Source organism: Leuciscus leuciscus, assembly GCF_965113295.1.
Source record: "Leuciscus leuciscus genome assembly, chromosome: 20".
Classification (NCBI taxonomy): domain Eukaryota; kingdom Metazoa; phylum Chordata; class Actinopteri; order Cypriniformes; family Leuciscidae; genus Leuciscus; species Leuciscus leuciscus.
Window position 1 is genome coordinate 12907678 of NC_138744.1, and position 21394 is coordinate 12929071.

Genomic DNA, 21394 nt, shown 5'->3' on the forward strand with positions numbered 1-21394 from the left:
ATCCGCTAGAAAAAAGAAATAATAAAAACAATGACACACACCAGCGATTTCACATGGTTATCACTCAGTCTCCATTTAGCTCGCATTACTCAGCTAGTGTTCCATTCTTAAAGATGACAGTTTGTGTAGGCAGCAACTTTTTTCCTCATGAATCACAATGCGTGCGTGACTATGTGATCCACATGGTGTTTTTTGTTTTCATGGAACTGACAGAAAAAAATGTATGATATTTACAAGGTCAAATGTCTCACCTATTTAAAGACAGGTTTATAGCTGCTTTTAATTGCAATGTGCAATACATAATGTATAAGTATCCATCATAAATGTAGATTGTTTTTATTGTGCGTGCTCGATTTCACTACATTTTATATTTCAATTACCTTTGACATCATCTATACCTCACTTAAAAACACTAATTTAATAACACTATTGAATGTAATATTGAGCAAATCTCATAATGATCCATTCTTTATGGTGTATATTATAATATTTGGAAGCCCAAAACTACAATAAAAAAAAAAAATTATAAAAAAAATATCGACCATAACATAAAATTGTATTATTGGTGCATTTCTACTATTAATAAATGATTAAAATACAAATGAAAATATACGATAAAAATGTTATTCAGGTAATCCTTGTAATCACAGTCTAAGCGACAACAGCTTTTGATAGAAAAAATATTATCACCGTCATGTCTATTTTGGCAAAATAGCCATTTAAGGAACAAAAAACCCTTGCTTTGGACCTCAACAGACATCTATTGGTGATGAGGATTTTCAAATCTATTTTGTCTTAACTTGCAGCACCTACACGCAACTCATTACGCACATGGAAATGAATGAAACATCATTTGTAATTAACAAAGCTGTTGTACTCAGCAAGCGATCGGCCTTTCGTTTTTCTGCGTGTAATCTCTCTTAATTTGCAAACATATCTCTGTCTTTGTGTAGTGTCTGGACACACTCCATCTCAGCATGCTTTGCAGGAGTGGCCAGTTCTCTGTCTCTCTCCATCTGTGGCTGCTGTGGTTCTGCGCGTGATGTTTGACAAGAGGTTAAAGTTTCTGAAAAATGGCTTACAAATCTGCTGGAAGCCAGGCAGTGTGTGTCCAATGGCAGAAGGGAGCTGAGGGCTGAGGCCTGTAACTCGCTCTCAGTTTTACATCACTCTTTTTATTTTTTTTGTTCAATGCTTACTCACCCAGGATTCGCAGCCCAGTGCTAGTTCTGCTACTACTGAAAGCACATGCTTCCACTAACACCTCCAAAGGTAGGCCATTTCGCCCCCAGTTATAAAACTAAGAAGAGTTTTAAACAAAAAAAAAAAAAACATTTTCAGACAAGAATCAATCACTTTATGCCACAATACAAGAATTTCCTCTTCCCAAATCAAACTGAACAGATTATGTGCAGGAAAAATCAGAGGCCTTATATGCAGAAAACTTTTCAGATTTGTAAAACTGTAGGTCAGAAGTTAGAACCAGTGCAAAATTTCATATAGAAATTCTAGTCAGCGGAAGATTGTGCGAACGTACATCCCCACCCCGTCTGATCCCCAAATCAACCACATGAAGCTTACAGCACCTAGTTTTACCATGCATATTCTGAGCTGCATATAACATCCATATGCCCATCCATGTGATACTACTGGCTTTAGCCTTACAAGACATGTGCTGTCACATTACACTGCTAAAATCATTCAGTATTCTTGTATTGTTTTAGAACAGAAGTAAATTTAGAATTTTAAAATATTGTAAGAACCACTGATCGATATAAATGACTGGATTGCTCATGACATCATAAAAAGTGAAGCCACCACGTTACCATACTGGTATTTGTTCCCTCACATTCTATTGAATTAATAAGAAGTCATCTGATAATATACATTTCTGATGATATTTTTTGTATATTCATATTTCTATTTCTGCTAATAATCCCAGATATATGTCCATGCTTAAAGTCCTCCTGTGGTGAAAATCTAGCTTTTAATGTTGTTTATATGTTTATGTGGTGTTTTTAATATGCTTTAAGACAAACCATGTGCAAATTCATAAGTTAACACCATTGCCTAGTATTTTCTCTTTAAAATGACAGTGAACCAAAGCAGGCTCAAAAACGCGGTTTGAAATCGCTGGTGTTTCTGACGTCACAAACTACCTTGTAACCAATCGTCAACGTGTGATCGACAACGAGTGGGTCTCTGAGCTGGTGTGAGTGAGTGGAGGCGGGGCTAATTTGCATATACATACTGTGTGTATATATATATATATACAACCACGTATACTAAATGAGGCAAGGGTGTAGAATTACATTCAAGCTATTTCCAGGCATGAAAAAAAAAAAAAAAAATCCAAGGAAAAAACATTTAAAGGAGCTGTATGTAAGAAATGTATTTCAATTAATCATAAAACGGCCCTGATATGTCACTAGACATTAAGAAATCATGCTCATTTCAAATACTATCACTATCAACAGTAGTCCGGCCAGGATATTGTCATTTAAAAAGTGAAGTTGCAGCCCTCAACTGATGTTGATGTTGTCATCTTGTGTTTTGGCCTGAAGCGCCACCCTCCACCTATCTACCAATCACGAAGTCAGTAGTGTTTCGGCATCGGGGTTGCCAGCTCTGCTCTAGTTACCACAGCTACGTGTCAGCCTACGTTCCTGCTGGATCCTGCAGCCTATCTGGCAACCTCGAGTCAGGGGGAGGGGGAGGGGATACACCGCTCAACAGTAATTTGAAAGTGATTGCAATACCAGTTTTGGCCACAATCTTACATACGGCTCCTTTAAATATGTCATTTTGGTGATCAAAGTTGAGTTTTAAGGGATAACATTATTGACTACAGGGGGACTTTAATATTTCCTCCATATTTACTTACATAAAGAAATAAATTTTGTGTTAAGTCAGTTACCCGTGTCGTCAGTGTGCAGTAGACACACCCATCTTAATGATTTCTATATATCGCTTATCCTGCCCAAAAAGACCATAAACATTACATATAACATCCAAAGTAACAATTAATTAAAGGTCCCATTGCATGGATTATTTTATTATTTTAGAATGTTTCCTGGGGTGCCCTTATAATGTTAGTATGTTTTTTAGATCAAAAGTTGTTATAATTAAGAAATAAAAGGCATATTTCCTAGCCTGATTTTAGCCTCTGATTTGAACGCTCTGTTTGAAGGGGTGTGTTTGCTGTGAGACTTCAGTGTAAACACCCACTGCTGTGATTGGCTGACATGCTTGCATATGAAATATCTCGCATTACATGTGGAACTCTCTCGAAAACTTTTACTATTACAGCTATTATGCGTTTTTTCTATAACCGCTATCGGGATTAACGAACCGTGAGACGTTTTTTTAAGTATTTAGATCTATTCCCATCACATAAAAGGTTGCAGTGATGAGCATTGAGCAGATGACAGCCTGTTGATCGCGTGAATGAAGATCTTATCATGGCAACGCAGTTTCTGCATTCTCACTAATGCTTTCACCAATGCAAACATGAGGTAAGTACAGTAAGAGCTTCGTTGTGCAGTGTAACAGCGTCATTGATTTCATAAAGAGTTTTGGAAAGTGTCCAGATAAACTCACGCTGTGTGATTGACAGCTTGGGCGATTGGAAAGGGATTGTTCTTTGATCGCTTTCTGTATATATATTAATCACAGTTTAAGTACGATTATATTCATCCTACTAAGAGAAACGATGTGAAGTTGATCGTTTAGTCACTGGCTTGATTTACTGATGCATAAACAGTATTGAACGACTTTGAGAGAAAGATTATCTGTCTGTACTTCAACAATTACACATCAGAAATTCACAAAACCCACTGTTTTTTCAGAGGCTCGGATGAAGGAACTAAAAAAAAATACTTGTGTTCATTTGTACATCCAAACACTGAGCAACTGCCATGCTTCGCTCGTTTGCAAGCCATGATGTCTCTCGAGGAACTAGCCACTGGGGGACCATAGGCAGGCTAGGGAAACTCATATTAAGGTTAAAAAACCTCATAAAGTGAAATTTTCATGCAATGGGACCTTTAACACATACATACTAATCCTGTCCCACAGATACGCTGCAAATCAAGTGATTTTAGGTAAAGGTTTTGGCTGTAAGCAATGATGCCGTCTACATGGACCATGGTATGGAATACCAATATGGCAGCTCGAACACTTCCGTTGGCTTTCCATCTGTTGGCAGTTTAAAACGCAATGAGCAATCCAGTCATTTATATAGATCAGTGGTGTGAACGCTCAGTCTATGTGCAGATGAGTAAACTTTCTTTTTTTTTTTTATAAATTCTGATTGAAATAGCATACACATATTTCACTTCCCATTTTGTGCAAGTCAAGTCAAGTCACCTTCATTTGTATAGTGCTTTTAACAATATGGATTGTTTCAAAGCAGCTTTACAGAGATTATAGGAAATTACCGTAACAGATTGTTTAGGCTTTACAACAGCTCTAGGATAAAGTTATTCTCCAGCTAAAGTTAGTTTTGATTGATTGATTCACTTCCGTTGCGAAGATCATGAACTTAGGCGCCGCTAACACAACACCGTTCTAACAGGAAAACCCTTAATGCGCTCTGGCCGCCTATCCGCACAAAACAGTGCCTGGTGTCTCGAGAACACACTCCCTGAAATAGGTTCGAAGGTGTAAACGATTATCCGTCGTCTCTGCACAAACCTCAAAAACGCAAATCCGCGAAAACGCAGACGTCGCGCACATGCGCATTACGTGTTCAGTCCAAAGGTATGCGCGTTTGAATATATATGTGCGCAGGCGTGTAGTCCTTCTTTACAAATCAACCCACAATAAACTACTTGTCTGGCCTTAAAAATGTATAACACAGAAATGTTTTGTTGCGTCTGCGTAGCCACGCTAACCAGAATTATCCCGACAACATTTTGTTTAAAAAGTTAAAGTTAAAATAACTGAGGTAAAGGGAAGGGAAGGAGGCCCTTCCCTTCCCTTATATTGTTTATACACCAGACCCCTGGTTGCTTTATTTGTTTCCTAAACAAAAGGTATAATGGCTGCTAGTTTCAACACTTACAATGAATTGTCCATTTACTTTTATATCAATACAACATATTGACTCCATAAACAGGGCACGCTATGATTGTTCAGACATTTGTTGGAGAACTGGAAATGTGAAACATGTTTTATCAACATCAGTGAGTTTTTACTGAATATATGAATTTCCATGAATGGATGGTTCCATGGATCATAAAGCCATGGAACAAAAGGCAAAAGAAATGCAAAATACTAAATGTGAAAGTCTAGGTTTAAACATACAATAATAATAATAATAATAATAATAATACCTGCATAAACCAAAGAATGCATAAACAAACAAAAAACCTTAAAGAACCAGACGAATATCTAAATCTTCATATAATCCCTTAGGTGCTACAGTATCTAAAGTGTAAATCCAAAAGGTTTCACGTTTCCAAAGTAAATTATTAATGTGACACATGCTGTGAACATTTGACTAATTCTATTCCTAAATATTGTTGAGTGGAAACCGAATGTAAAAGTAGCAAAGTGCTGAGCTACCGGACTATGATTTCTAATGGTGCAACTATGTCATCATCCCGAAATGGTTTTTGGAGGTCTAGTTTTACCCAATTAGCAACGCAACATGTAAATCACATTGGCAGTTTTGCACGAAATAGTGCCTCTTATTTATTTTTTTAATTGCAGTATGAGGATGCTTAAAAGATTTTTATAAGTAAAGTTAAATTGTTGACAGTAACTACATCTACAATTGCCAAAAGGTACTTTATTTTGAAAGTGAGGCAGGGGTTAAATCAGCTCGAATCAAAATATTACAAAGATTAAGTGTTCTCTTCTTGTATACTAAATGTGGTAGTTTTTCAAAGCATTTCTTGAGGGTCAATGTCCACAATATGCCAATGTTTAAGTTTTAAGTAATTTGATCCTTGATTAATCACCTAGTATAAAGGATTGTTGATTGTTGACATTTTCTGATGAAGAGCCTACGTACTTGAAACATTACCTGTGTGAGAGTCCATTATTAAAATTCTGATTGTTTTGTTCCGTCTATTGCTATATGGTTATCACTGTCAATCGAAATCAATTGGGCATTAAAATATGGTTGTCAATCCAGAAACTTTGCAATGTGTTGTTTGCAGCATGAAAAATATAATACAGAATGCAAACAGAGACCACTGCTATTATAATCAAAGCTGCACAAATCCATACACAAAGCTGCACTCTTGCGATAACACCCGTTATCGTTTACTACGTTACTAAACGTAGTAAACGATAACGGGTGTTATCGCAAGAGTGCATATAATCGTGCATATCCTACGATTATAAGCCATGCTACAGACTTTCTGTTGTGCCAACCTAAGATTTTTACTGTCCCAATCTGGCCACCCCATTAAAAATATCCTGTCAGCTTGCCTCAGACTCGAGTATGAATAGGACTGAGACTTGTTGAAGATTTTAGCAGAATTACCTTAAGTGTGAACGTGTGACGAATTAGCATCATCGACCGCCAACCACTTCATAGCAAAGTTTAACACAACAATGCCATTCATTACAGCAGATTATGGAGGCCTGACAGAGATGCCATGACCTCTCAGCTGGAATCTTAAATCTGTAGCTATTTAGCATTCCTGTATTTGTATATAATGCCGGGACTCCCAACTTCCGGAGAGGTTCGTAATGGCTGGAACGCCCCAAGTTGTACCCACCCAGAAAGAGGTGGCCAGGTTTGAAGGCCAAGGCAAACTGAGCACGCTGCCATGCTGGGGTTGGCTGCCCCTGCAAGAGGGCTGCATAATGGATGATGCCGAGGGCCTAGGTCTGACAGGTAATAATTCACTCCCCAGGGGTATGAGACCCCTCACTGGACTTAGGCAGCCAGGCAGGAACAACAGCTCTCATTCCACTGCACCCCAACCGCCTCATAACCCTCCTCTCCAGGTGCATCTCCAGCTATTGCCTACCCTGTTGCTACGGGTTACAACAATCAACATGAAATATGAGGGGCCATTATACTGCGGAGTGAACTCCCTAGAGTAACTAATTGAAACCGATCCATTGTGTCTCACAGCTGGTCCAGAACAGGTAGACGATAGTTGCTTAGTTCACATTCAAATGTAGAGAATGAAATGAATTGCATCTGTTCTATTCTAGAGTTTCAATCCATCATAAAAATGTCTATGAATAACTAAACCAGGGTAACAAGTCTCAAAAGTAAATTGTCCTCATCTGATGAAATAGGGAAAAAACAACAACGGTAGATGATGGCTTTGATCCAATTGTGGCACCAAGGCTATTTTAGCTCTCATTACCTATAAGAGCCATTAGGAGCGCATAGCCATCCACGGTGCACGACTGGCATAACATCATTTAGGGCAAAACTACAGCAATGGAAATTGGAAATAAAATTACACCCAGGCTATATGCATCATTACCTTACCTAGAGGAGGCCATGATGGGCTGAGACAAAACCAGAGGTAAATTCAAAGGGAAAATGTATCCCGTGTCCTGTATATGTCTGACCATCAAAGATCTCCTTCTAGACAAACAGGTTAATGATTATAGAGGATCATTACGGTTTAAACAAGGCTTTTAACCAAAACAAGGACTAGAGATGTCTTTACCTTTGCTTATTCCGAACAAAATTGGCTGCAAGATTGTTTTGCTTCAAAATAACAGTTAAATGATTGAGAAATATTCTCTGTAAAATAGCCAGAGCAATCTGCGAGCTAAGTTGTTTGGACCCCCAATGCTCTTCAAAATATCTTCTTTTTTGTGCTCAGCAAAAGAAAGTAAGAAAAACAGAGCGTTGACCTCAAACAATACAAAAGTCAATAGTAGCCTATATTCAAGGGTAATTGTAATCTAAAAGTCTTAAAATCAGCAAAGTAAAGCAGAGAGAAAAGCTATTTAAGTGGAAAACATCACACTCTCTGACTGTATTCATAATACTGGAACCCATTAAAATTCTACTTGGGCCACTTCAGAATTACTGGTTGAATATTTTAAGAGCACTTATATTGCAATTATGGACCAAACCCACTTATTAAATAACAGTTATCAAACGTTTTTTTTAAAAGAAAAAAATACCAGAGGAAAATCTCTAATGATAGCTTAGTGAGCAATTTATTATTCAATAACACTTAGATGATTCAAGGCAACCTCGGGGTAGATGCCAGATATATACCTCCTGCACCCGGAGGGATGAACCCTCCAATTGCTTACGGCTGAATTTTGCAGGGACAAACGCGTTTTAAGAAAGCACGGTCCAATATTAAGCGATGCTTAGGGCAAAAACAGGGCTGTAGTGAACTGATCTATAACAAAGGTACCAGCAATGTACTCATGTAAAGCATTTGTGTTACATCTTGTGCATTACTACAGATGCTTTTGTATTTGATGGATGACAGCCATAATTGCTCACTTTATGGACATAAATGGTCGACATACTGTGCGTTTTATATAGCTAGCCTAGTTATAAAAATATACCCTCATAATAGATTTTAAAAAATAACCCTGAAAATCAATTACAGTGGTCAAACATTATCCTTTTTAAATAGCTAATTTCTGGCTGTGCTACGAACAGCATAGGCTGACTGTTATATTATAAAGAGATTTCTGTTTCACTTTAACCAAAGTCAACCTTTAAACTTACTATAACGCCAAAAATACCACACTAACTATTAAGGATGTTAAAAGTACAAGTAAATGTTGCTTTTAAACGCTCATGCGCGTGCACTCAGCTAGAGTGCTTGCGTACTGGACTGCGCACGGTCAAATGCACTTCTCCGTCAAAATGCAGTTCTTGGCAAGATTGGATATTGTCAGCTTTGTCTCAAGTGAATGTACACAGAGACGGGACGAAAAAAAATAAATCTGCATATGTCAAAATAGATCTGTGCATTAGGTCCTGCAGTTTATATGCAGCCTAAACCTTCTGCAGTCCATTATATCATTAATAACACTGAAAAATATTGGCAAGGAAAAAAGAAAATCACTACCTCACTGCTCTCATCTGGATAACTTTAAAGCATTAGCTTTAATGAAGCCCACTACAGATAGCTAGTGGAAAACGTCACGCACTCTTTGTTCCTTAATGCGTTTCTTTGTTCTCTCTTCATTTTGTTTACTTGTCTTACTGAAGTAAAGTTAAACTTAACTGAAAAATAGTCGAAGGCTACAAGCCATTTTGTTATTTAGATTTAATTAATTTGCACTTTAAAAATAGTTAAATAATGAAACAGTCAGGAGCCTGTGATATTTACAATAGTCAAATTTAACTGTAGCCTACTGACTAATGAAGTGTGACAACAATAGCCTAAATAAAACGCTGTCATAAAAAGAAATAAAACAAAATTACTGGTTTGGATATTGATATTACATTTATTTATTAACTGTTCAGTGGAAACAATCATTCCACTTCCTGCACTATCGAAACGATAAATGTTCGTAAGCGTAATGAATTCGCCGCCACACTCCTGGTAAAGGTGCGCAACACGCTGAATGAACATCCTACTGCACTCTCAGCTCCGTGCCCAAGGCCAAACTCCTCTAAAAACCACCGACCAGCAGTCCAAAACCAGCAAGGACCAGGACACTACTCTGTCTATGTTCTACCATCCGACTGACTGAGTGCTGCGCGTTGTCTAAACAACCGAAGGCTTTCGTGCAGAGCTTGAAACCGCAGACACGGTGAGTGTTTCACGTGCAAACACCACAGGTTTGACTGGATAACGGAGATTCTTACAATGTCATTATGTGTTTCTCAACATGAGCAATGTGTGTTCCACATTGTCAACAACTATGTCACAGCATTAGAGATATTGTAGTTGGACAACCCTGCGGTTTTGATATTTAGGTGTGCAATCAAGACCAATGCCTATGTGTAGGGTAGCCTATTTGAACTACACCTAAAACGAGCAAAAATAACAAAAAATATAAGAAGTAAATCAGATTAGAAACGCACTGTCTGTAGCAATAAAGGCTGCCTTCATGTAGGCACTGACTGCAATATTTACCGACCTGAAACGATACCTGCTTATTTTCCCCCAAACTGTGCGAAATATCGCAGTGTGTTTCCATCCTGCATAAACTTCGCTGGCTGTCACGGTCAGAGTTCAAATCATATAAACAGACACGAAGAAAAACTTCCCGCAAAGGAGGAAAAACAGCTCATTTACCTTTGCTTTCTTTTTTTAATTGTCCTTTGTGCTGCTCGTGCAGAGGGTTGATTCCTTGCAGACGCGAAGCTCGTCCGTGATGAAACACAGACGAAACGGAAAAGCTGGTTGTTAGTTTAGTGTTCCCTCAATTGGTTCATTGTCTTCATTAATCGCATTGGTAAGTGCGGAGCACCCCTTGGCACACAGTTAACACACGCCTATGAAAAAGCAAGACTGCGCTAAAACTCTATTACATTGTGAACGATCGCTCGCAGGCCACACCCCTGGTTTTCGAGTGACAGGTCGCTTGTCCAATCAGTAACCGCCGAAGTGTTTTGATGGTTCTCTTTAAAAGTTAGTCATAAACCCGCCCAAAACGTGAACTGTTTGAACTGTAGATCCTTCCTTGTACATGACTAATAGTCCATTACATGTCCAAAACAGCTGGCCAGAAAGAGTCTGATGGCTATAGCATTTTGAGTTACCTCATAAAATGAAGCTGTTTGTTCCAATACGTGGATGTGTAGCACATTTAGCATAGGCCTACACAAAATGTATATTTTTTTCTTACCTCAAAAACATGGTGTAGAGTAGACCACTGAGTAAGACAAACATTTAAAGTCACCATGAAATCAGTTGACACTTTTTTTTTTTAAAGGGATAGTTCACCCAAAAATGAAAATTCTGTCATCATTTACTCACCTTCATGTTGTTCCAAACCTGTACGAGTTTCTTTCTCCTGTTGAACAGAAAATAAAATATTTTAAAGAATGTTGGTAACCAGACACATGTTAAATATTTGGGGAAATTTTGACCTGTGCCCTGGTTACTTTCTGACCCTCACAAGCATATACTTTGAAGAACAAACATCCAAAAGTGTGGTTTTGGTCACAGAGGTTCTCTGGACTAAAGCTGAGAGCAGATCATCCTGGTTCAGTGGGCACTTTTGAAGAGCTCAGTTCTCCCTTGACAGGAGATTTCCAACAGAGCTTAGCCATGGACCATAAAACCTGGGCGTTCTGCAGTGGTCAGGCACTAAAGTCCACATCAGGGGCGGTTCTAGGATTTGATCTTCAGGGGGGCTTAGCCCTCAGTGAGAAAGAATGTGTGGCAAGAGACCATTGCCTAAGTGGTGCCTCTTTGTAAATTGGCACCACTATATTTCTAAGTCAAAAGTACCCTACCAGTGCATAAATTGGTACCAAGTCAATACAAAAACTTTATGAATTATATACCAGTTTTTCTGCTGTAGAGTTCAAATCAGTACACGTTTAGACTACTGTTTAACAAACATACAATTGTCATCATATTATTATCATTAATAAGTATCACTGTTAACTATAGCTAAAAAAAACATTAAGGATTTTTTTCTTCTGGCCTGGTCGGATCACAGGAAAAACTAATACTAGCCTAACTAATATAAGTTCAAATATTAAAGGCAATACTAAAATAATAACAAATAAACAAATTAGAAGTAATAGCACAAATACAGTAAATACAAGAGAACAAAGACACAAATTAAATAAACTACTTTACAGTGTTTGTAAAACGGTATTTCTTTATGAATTAAATAAACACATAAACAGAAGTTATTTAAGCGCAGTGAGTGATTCTCTCTTTTTCTTTTGTTGTTTGATTAACATTATTAACAGGAAACAGAAGGTATATGAGGCTGTTTTCAGTTTAAGACTTAATGCAAGGATCCGTTATATTGACACCTATTTTTTACAGTCTATGATTGACACACAGCCGATATTTTCTTAACTGTTTTCACTCACTTAAGACATAACCGACTGTGGATACTTGTCAAGACGGACATTTTGACATAATATTGTGTGTTCTCGCGTGCTGTCTGAGAGGTGGCTTTCTGTGTGCGCGCACAGAAACAATCTATCACAGCGCGTATACCGAATGAAGTTACTTTCACTGCATCTTGCGCTCGAATGGTTTAATGTTCAAACTAGTAAGACTTAAAAACACGTGAAAATTACAAACGTTCTTGAAGCAAAACTGGCACGATCTTTCAAATGGGTGATTATAGTTTTAGGCGGCTGAGACGACAGACAACGACAGGCTTAGACTAAAAACAGTCTAGAACAACCCCTGGTCCACATCCATGTGATGTTGTTGAACATAAGTTCCCCCTTTCATTTACATGCTATTTATTTTTGTGCCATAAATAAAACATAAGAGGGAAAAATAACATGCACAGTCACAATGCAAGGGTTAAATTATAGCTCTAAAATCCATTTGTGTCATTGTTGATTTTCTGTTGGGCGGTGATTTTCTGTTGATTTTCTTTTGCCTTCTACACCTTACCTGTTGTTCTTTCATATGGTCTACTACATCTTCCCCGCCCGGCCGCCCAACAGAAAATCAACAATCATATATATAATTGTATATGAGAAGAGTTGAACCATGAACATTAATAATTCCCAACATGGCAAGAGTTTACAATGTTTAAGTGCAAACTGTGAAATTATCGTTGTGTTTTGCTTTGTCATGCTTTTCACGGACTCTGTGGGTTTTTGGTTGGTTTGGCATATTTACAGACAGATTTATCCGTAATTTCCTTTGGCAGTTGGATGTTTGCTAAAAGCCCAGTAACTGTGGTGAGCTCTCTGGAAAAGAAAGCGATCCAAATTCATTCAGTCCGGATAAAGCTCTACTATATCCTTTGACTGCACACTCTTCTGAAATGGATGTTGACAAAATATTTTACGTATTTTCCATTTCTCTTCCTCTCAACCAGCTATAGTGGTCAGGCAGCTGTCAATGCAGGACTTTTTATTTTTTTATTTTACAAAGATTCCCTTTTAATTGCTTTTGTTTCTTTTGATCCTTATGTCTCGACTTTATCTGATTGAGGGGGTGTCATGGATCATCAAAACAAAAGCTCATGAATACCAATTTGTGATAGAATCTGATTTGAATTTAGATTTGTACTGTCTGACTCAATAAATTTTTCATACTGTAATATTTTATGCTTAAACATTTATTCAGAATATTGAAAATGTCAAGAACATATATAAAATAGATCCTCTAATTTCCATACAAAAAAAAAAAAAATCGAATTTATATCAGTATGAATATCAGCCAGATTTACTTCTCTCAGTAAAAATAAGCTATAGCATCTGAGGCATTAAATGCCACTGAACCTTTAACATGTTAACATTCACTCTTCACTATCATTAACAACATGGACACAAACCTCAAAGTGCAATGTGGTCTATCATATGACCTACCCACACTGTGTTTATACTCCAGCACACAAACATACACAGACAAGCTGGCTACACATCCTGTTGCTGTCATCATCTCTGTAGCAAATCATGTGGTTTGTGATCCAGAAGACTCTGTTCCTGGAAACACACAACAACTGAGAATATGAATATTGCGCCTTTGTGCCTTAAATGTGGTCTTGCATGTGGTAACAGACTTTCATTATACGGTTCAAAATATCTTCTTTTATGTTCAGCACAAGAAAGAAACACATTCAGGTTTGGAATAACATGAGGGTGAATAATTGGTGACAGAATTTATTTTTTGGGGGGTAAATAATCCCTCTAAGACTCTGTAGACACCTTCTGTGTAAAATACAATGTTTTTCTTAAAAGCGTTGGTCTAACTGTTAGTTTCAGACTGAAATGATTAGAGGTTGTGTCTCAATCAGCTCCCTAGCTCTCAAGCTTGTGAATCAGTATATTGTGCAAATAAATCAGGGCACTAAGGACCCTGGCTCACTACACATTGGGACAGTGAATACTCAATTACGGCAACATGACAATACGTGCAACATTGTAGAATGTCACCGCTGGTATTATCAACAACAGGCAGGACTTATATGTTTCTGAAAGTACTTGTTATGCTCTGTAAACACATTGTTCTGTTATATACTGTATAGAGTGGTGCAGGTATGATGTTACTTTGTAGGCCAAAATGTGGTCTGTGGAGAACACAAGCTCAAGACACTTTACGTTTTATTCAACAACATACAATACATCAGTATTATCCCACTCGTGATAATGTATGATATATGTGAAAAAGGCAGTTGCTAACAAGTGGCTAAATTGGACTACAGAGGGTGTCGGGGACATTAAAGGTCATCACGATGAACAGGTAAGCTTAGTCCTCTATTACAGCCTCATCATGTTTATAACCGTGCTCTTATAAACTATTCTAACTCAAACTTTCTGGGAAAATGTTTTTAGATACAAACTGAAAGAGTTGTCGGAAGAGTTCGTTTAAAGCCTAACTTTAGCTTTTTACTGCTGGCAACTGCATTTAGGCTTCAAAATTCAGTAAAGTTGTGTTCATCTGTGAAAATTATCTTGATGGGCAAAACGTGTAAGTATCATAAACTTTTGATGATCACAGTTCAAAGTTAAGTCATATACCGGCACCGCTCTACTTTTAATACATTTAAGCCGAATATTAATTATAAATGTTAACTATAGATGTTTTCACTTACTGACTAGCGAAGTGTGTTTATGCGGACAAAAATGGTTTGTCTTTTGCATGTCATTATATTTATTGAGTTGGCTCACGCAGTTTTTGTTTCGTGCTTCACTAATGTGACGTAATTTCCTTTAAGGGAGCATAGTGAGAATCGATGCTGCCTGTTTGTTTCAGGGATCGAATGTTCCAGTGCACTGGAAGGATTTTGTGTGTTGTTAGTGTGTTGATTAGTGCTGCTGTTAGAGGTACCTTTTTCAATTTAAGATCTATTGCAAAGTTGAAGAATCGTCTTTCAAGTAAAGATTTAGAAGTTGTAATTCATGCACTTGTAATATCAGAATTAGATTATTGCAACTCTCTTTATTCTGGTCTCCCTCAATCTTCATTATCACGATTGAAAGTTGTTTAAAATGCGGCCGCAAGGCTTTTGTGTGGGTCTAAAAAGAGAGACCATATCTCCCCTATTTTAGCATCCCTTCACTGGCTTCCCATTAAATTCAGAGTTGATTTTAAAATTGTCTGGCCGTGCACCGAGGTACATAAGTGATCTTCTTGTGCCATACTGTCCTGCTAGGGCACTTAGATATTCTAATCACCTGCTCTTAACTGACACGGTGTCACTACAAATCAAAGGGTGATCGGGCCTTTTCTGTGGCTGGTCCCAAGCTTTGGAATGGTCTCCCGTATCATGTGAGATCTGCTCCTTCATTGGACATTTTTAAATCTACTCTTAAATCGTACTTTTATTTTTTAGCTTTCGGAAACCTGTAATTGTTGTGACTGGCTTACAGAACTTTGGATCGATCTATATTGTGTTTAAATATGCTTTAGAAATAAATGTTGTTGTAAAATGGCCGACTCCCTGATTAGTGCCCTGACTACTAAACTAGGGAGCTGATTGAGATGCACCCAGAAACATTAGCCAAACTGTTCTCAATTCTGTTCCATTCCGTGTCATTCCGTATATGGTTTAATTTTCCACTGTGGGGTTGGTAACAGAGCTCTTTGGAAAGTAATACAAATGCATTAGTCATTGCCTTGGTAATACAAGAGTTTACATTATTATTATTATTATTAACTTGTGTTTACTTCGCTCAAATATGTCAGCTACAGAGAAACTGTCAACCAGGCAACAGTGTGACCAAGTGACCAATCCTGAGTGGCGATACACGCACGCATTCTACCAGCATGGTTCAGAATTACAGGACAAGATCGGTTTGCAATCATGCCGTGCCGAACTAAGCTCAAGTGTAAATATAACTGGAACCATTCCTTAACGTTCTTAGAACCATTCGGCCCGACGGTGGAAAAGCGGCTATTGTTCAAATTAAACCACTCACTCTTTCCTCAAATTCAGAATTGTAATTCTTCCCCAAGGGAATGCAGTGGCAGGTGCCACAGTCAGGCAAAGCACAAGGTTTGACAGACTTCCCCACATTAAACTCTTATCAGATTGTCTAATGTTTGGAATAATATTTTATATCCTACTACCTCCTGCTACTTTAACCCTCAATGGACAGGCAGCATTTGTGAATACTGAGGTATCGCTGGTGTGTGGAGGTGGGTGGCCATGTGTTCAAATGTATCTGTCTTACATCAAAAAGTTGTAAAAATACAGAATGAGCCATTTTTCCCCTTTTCAATAAATGCCTTTTTTCCACTGGCAAAGTCTTCATGTGTTCTGAAAGTCACAGTGTGTTTTCATAGTGAACTCTTTCATCTCAAAAGATCAAGACGAATGTGATTCCTCATGATTGGAGCATTTTAAATAACAAGACACCTGAAGTACATCCCGTCAGCAAGGAGTGTGCCGAAGGAATCCACAAATGACATTAGCACAAAGCACACCTTAATCTCCACCAGCTAGACAAGACATCTTACTAACTACTGAATCATGTCAACTTCAACACATTCATCTCAATGCAGTGCAACTTACTCTCTAAATTCTAATCCCTCTTCAATCCCCCTTAATTCCTTGTTCTATTTAGCAGGCGAAAACATTAAAAACGACTTTATACATTTGGTCAGAATCAGTTAATGCAGAAGGCTACAACATTCTATTCTTAGGTGGTGCTTTATTGCTGTCAGCAATTTAGACTTTATTTTACTTTTAAATTGGAATTAAATGAGCATGCTTTACCAAGAAAGCAACTGCCAGGAAGAAATAAAGTTAATTCCTGACCAAATCCATGATTAAGCTGTAGTCAGACCAACTTATATTAATAGTCATATTAAACCACACAAGGAGCAGTCTAAAAGTCTAAAAATGTGTGCAATGAACAAAGTATAGCTACAACATAAAGCATTCAGTCGGTGATCTCTTGTGCATTTCGTGTGGCCTCAGGGAAGGAAAGACACACAAGGGCAAATGAGACAAGAACATTTTTAAACAATGAGTTGAAAATGTTAGCATCCTCACTTTTCTTTTAGGAAACTTTTCAGTGCTGTATAGGATAGGTTTTTCTATTTTGTATCTTGTTCTATTTCAGTGTCATTCAGATTGAGCTGGCAGATGGTTCATCAGTACTGTAGCTCAGTTTTGCTGTGTCTCAATAATTATGGTTCTTTTTTTATTTTAGCCTATTACAAATGTGAGCACAGTGAAATTGCAGTGTGTGAGGCAGCTGGTCTGACCTTGAGACTAAATTCTATAAGGTAAAAAATTAGGCATTACCTGTGGTGCAGTTCAGCTATGCTCGAATCAAATTAAATTAAAAAGAGCTGACATGAGGGTTCATACAGCATCTAAACCCTGCAGGAATAGTTATTTTAGAATTTTAGACAAGTATGTCCTTGATTGGTACTTAAATTCTTAAATAAAATGTATTCAAGTAAAACTCATACAATCGTTCAATTAAAGGGGCTTTATATAGAATTCAGAAACCCTAGTTATTAGTGGCCATTAAGTGATCTGCAGCCAGCTAATTATTGCTCGTGCTCACTCTCTGCACTCAGGGTGCGTCAAAATCAGCTTCCTAAGTCATGAATCATATATCGTGTACATAAATTCTGGCACTGGTAAGGAGTATGGACCCTGGCTCACTAGTACACTGATGATGACAACGTGCCGTTGTACATGGTCACTTTTTTTCTATGTTATATAAAGTTTATTATGATAAATACATTGATTGTTAGACACAGCCTACCTGCAACATTTCAACCGTAAATTAATTACAAATAATTTCCAGATTATGTTTAGTACTTGTCTTGCAATGTATGTTTATGCTGAAGTAGTATTAAATAACGGTTAAAAAAAATAAAAATCTTGAGTGAGTGAGCGAACGAGCGCGATTTATACTTCCGTTAAGGGAACATATATGGTCCCTGGTTTTCACGGTGCATTGTGGGACTTTTTAGGGAGTGAACATTTCAGTACACTGGAAGGGTTTTACGATTGACACAGCCCTTAAAATGGCCGACTCTCTGATCGGGACCCTGACTACTGAACTAGGGAGCTGATTGAGACGCACCCTGAACATGATTCAAGGCCCTGATATACTCATGGCTAAGTTCTTTTTTTGTTCTTCGCTTTGCTTTGCAGCAAAAATCCAGACGCTATCCATGCTGCTGAGAGTGATGTTTAGATGAATAATTACATTTTAAAAATGTGCTGCTCAATAACAAAATAAGCACACAACAAAAATGACAGTGGTGAGAAAACATCTGATCATAGCGATGTGGATGTTTAAATCAGCTCTGCAATACACTGGCATCATGTCGACAGATAAGGTAATTCAACTACTCTAGATACTGTATGGCTATGTGAGACTATATTTTGAATTAATCCCATTTCTTTGCATGTAACATAATGCGTGTAACTGTCACATCCTTTGGATTTTCATGGCGGATGAAGCCCATCACATAAAAATCAGTCGACAGGCTTTCATAATAACCTAGGAAGTTGAGGAAGGTCTCGTTTTTAAAGTTTCATTACAAGCTGTTCAGACATTGGCAATCTAATATATGAAAATTCTTACATAGAGCCCCTTTAAAATGTTAGTTTTTTAACAACATTACTTTACAAAATAAAGAAATGAAAAAAAACAACAACTGTATACTGTACTTTTGAATGTGTTTTTTAGGTTGACATACAGTATGTCCTTGATTGGTTCCAAAAGCTCAGCAGAGCATCACTGAAGAGAAACGGCCTTGTATGAAGTTGTCAATCATCCAATGGGGTGCAACAGTCTCAGTGCCATCTGCAAGTCAAATCTGCTCCCGAACTGTTACTTCCAACCCCTCCACAATTCATAAAACATCAATTCTGCAGCCAGCTCCACATGGAAAATCACTCTCCTAGCAGGATCTAAAACTTGCAAAGATGTGCCTTTTTGACTTTGCTGAACCAATGATTCTGTCAAGTATGGCAAATAGCTAGTATGCTTTAAACTATTTATCGATCATAAACAATTATCTTAATCCAAATTACGTCTCTGTTACCTCTTTGTTCATGATGTCAGAGCACAGAGAAATGGTGTGTTAGATGTATGTGTTATTGTCCTAAGTTAAAACTGATTCTAAACAACAAAACTTATCAACAAGTGTGTTTTGTCACCTTCAGCTCTCTGTTAAGATGTATGGAATTAAATTACGTGCTCTGCACATGTATTGTGTTCACGTCCTGCTAGGCCTATAGTTGAAGAAAATGAGTTGACCCTGAAGAGCAGTTTGGTGGACCAAATCTAAATTCCCCTCATCTCTCAATGTCAAAATTAAATTTCAGCCTCTATGAGCTCCACAAAGCTGATCTTCTTCATTTGACTAAACAGCATTGGCATTTTCCTGCATCTACAATCATTTGTCATCCAAATGCAGTTTTCGGTACATGGACATTGTTTGTTTCTAGGAAGAACTACACATTATTGTCTAGTTTAAGTGAGTTAAAAACAATTATGGTATTTTAAATCTATGTGTCTCCAGCTCCCACTCTCATTCTGACAGGGCTGGGGAACACAGGGGCACATGAACGGTAATAAAGAAGCATTTTTTGGAAGACATGAGGGCAGAAGGGATCAGTGCTACTTTGTCTCTGGTTCTCTGAGCCGTCTGGTTTTTTTGTGTGTGTGGTCTGGCTCCCGCTGACATCAGCTGCCCTATTCCTGAGCTGCTATGGGCTGAGCGGTCTTTCCAGGCCAATTTAAGGACGGCAAAATGATGCTCTCATTTCTCCAAAAGAATTGAAAAAACACAGAAGTGATGTTTTCAGACCAGATAGTCACAGATTGTCATGTCCCAAATTAGGGATAGCAATCATAAAGAATTTAACGATTCCTGTTACTTAATGCATCCATTAATGACTGTTTTAAATTTGAGCAAGAAAAAGGGGGGGGGGGGGGGAATAAATATACTTGGAAAATAAATGCATTGCTGTTGCCAAATGCTAATTTCAATAAAAAAAAGTATTCATATTTCATAAATTCTTTTTTTAATTTTTTTTATAAAACATCACTGTCAAAACTCATAATATGCATCTTTAGTCATATGAACAACCAGTTGTTTAATTACCCTGATTTAAGTTCTTTAAATTAATGACTAACGGTTCAGGAAGTGAGTTAGATTAATTGAGAAATGGCTCCAATAGATTCATATTCATGTTTGTAGTTAAAAAATGCCTCATTTAAGTCTTTCACTCAGGAATATCACTATTTGCGCTGAATGCTTTCGATTCACAAAAAAGAACCGGCTAATAAGAATCATTCGCTTGAGACTCAAATTTTACTTGTCACACTGTTTGCTTTATGCTGTGTGTGAGAGATGGTCCACTGGTCAGAGAGAATAATTTTAAACAAGCTGGACAGAGGTTCAGTGGATCCAAAAAAGGTGGTTTATCATGATGGAATTTTTATTTTATTTTTGGTCACATACTAAAATACAAGCAAACTGAAAAAAACAAAACTGCAGCAATGTGCAAAGAAAGGCTACACCAAATAATTTGGTCCAATTTGCAGCAGGGTCTCGCCTTTGGTGAAACCAAGACTGGCCTGATAAGCTTATAGCTCCCTATTTATAAGGGCTAACTCCACCCTCGGCCTGTACCAAATGAACAAGCAGGGACCAAACATACAATACATTATACACAAAAATAAAAAATAATGAAACACTAAAAAAAATGACTCTTTGGTTGAACATGATTTAATCATGGACAGTGGTTCCACGTTTATGGATAAGTAAATATTCCATATTGTGGAAGTGGTTCCACGTTCCATATTTAACACTTGCCGCTGATAACTTATGTAAGTTAACTGATGTAATGGCGCGTTGGCTCCTCGCTTGGTAGCTAACGTTACGAACATTAGCGTTACTGGGCTGGTTAATCTTCTAGAGAAGTACGACAATAAAACATAAAACGTTCAAATGTGCTTTAAATGGGGATTCGAAATGCTTACCTGATATTTATCTTGACCGGCCAACTGCCTGAGAGAAAATGTGCGCGGTTTTGTTGCTTCTTGGGAAACACTGTGGGATAACTAACGTTACACGCGAGTGCAGAATTACTACTCACAGTCACAGGTCAGTTTATTAGACAAATTAAACTTGTGAGGTAACGCAGCGTTGTTTCACTTGGTCTAACATTACACTATCACACTAAACTGCATTTGAATGTGTTGAAATGTATGTGTTAGTTTGTCTGTATGAGACTAGCAGTAAGCTAGATCAACATTAGAATAACATACAGATCATATTCTAACATTTCATCATGTTGAGCTATATAACATTGATTAGTTTTATGTAAATGTGCTCACCTGTTT

At 37.6% G+C, this 21394-nt stretch overlaps 1 protein-coding gene and 1 long non-coding RNA gene across 7 annotated transcripts in view; one reads left to right on the forward strand and one right to left on the reverse strand.

The window, feature by feature from the left end:
* sema6cb (semaphorin 6Cb) overlaps nt 1-10466 on the reverse strand; it is a 154784-nt gene extending 144318 nt beyond the window's left edge. For all 6 annotated transcript variants that reach the window (XM_082149744.1, XM_082149745.1, XM_082149737.1 and 3 more), the window contains exon 1: nt 10206-10466. The gene's annotated coding sequence lies outside the window, so the exon portion shown is untranslated. The remainder of the gene's footprint in view (nt 1-10205) is intronic.
* LOC309483787 overlaps nt 6341-21394 on the forward strand; it is a 67282-nt gene continuing 52228 nt past the window's right edge. The window contains exon 1 of the long non-coding RNA XR_014200645.1: nt 6341-9717. This is a non-coding gene — a long non-coding RNA (uncharacterized lncRNA). The remainder of the gene's footprint in view (nt 9718-21394) is intronic.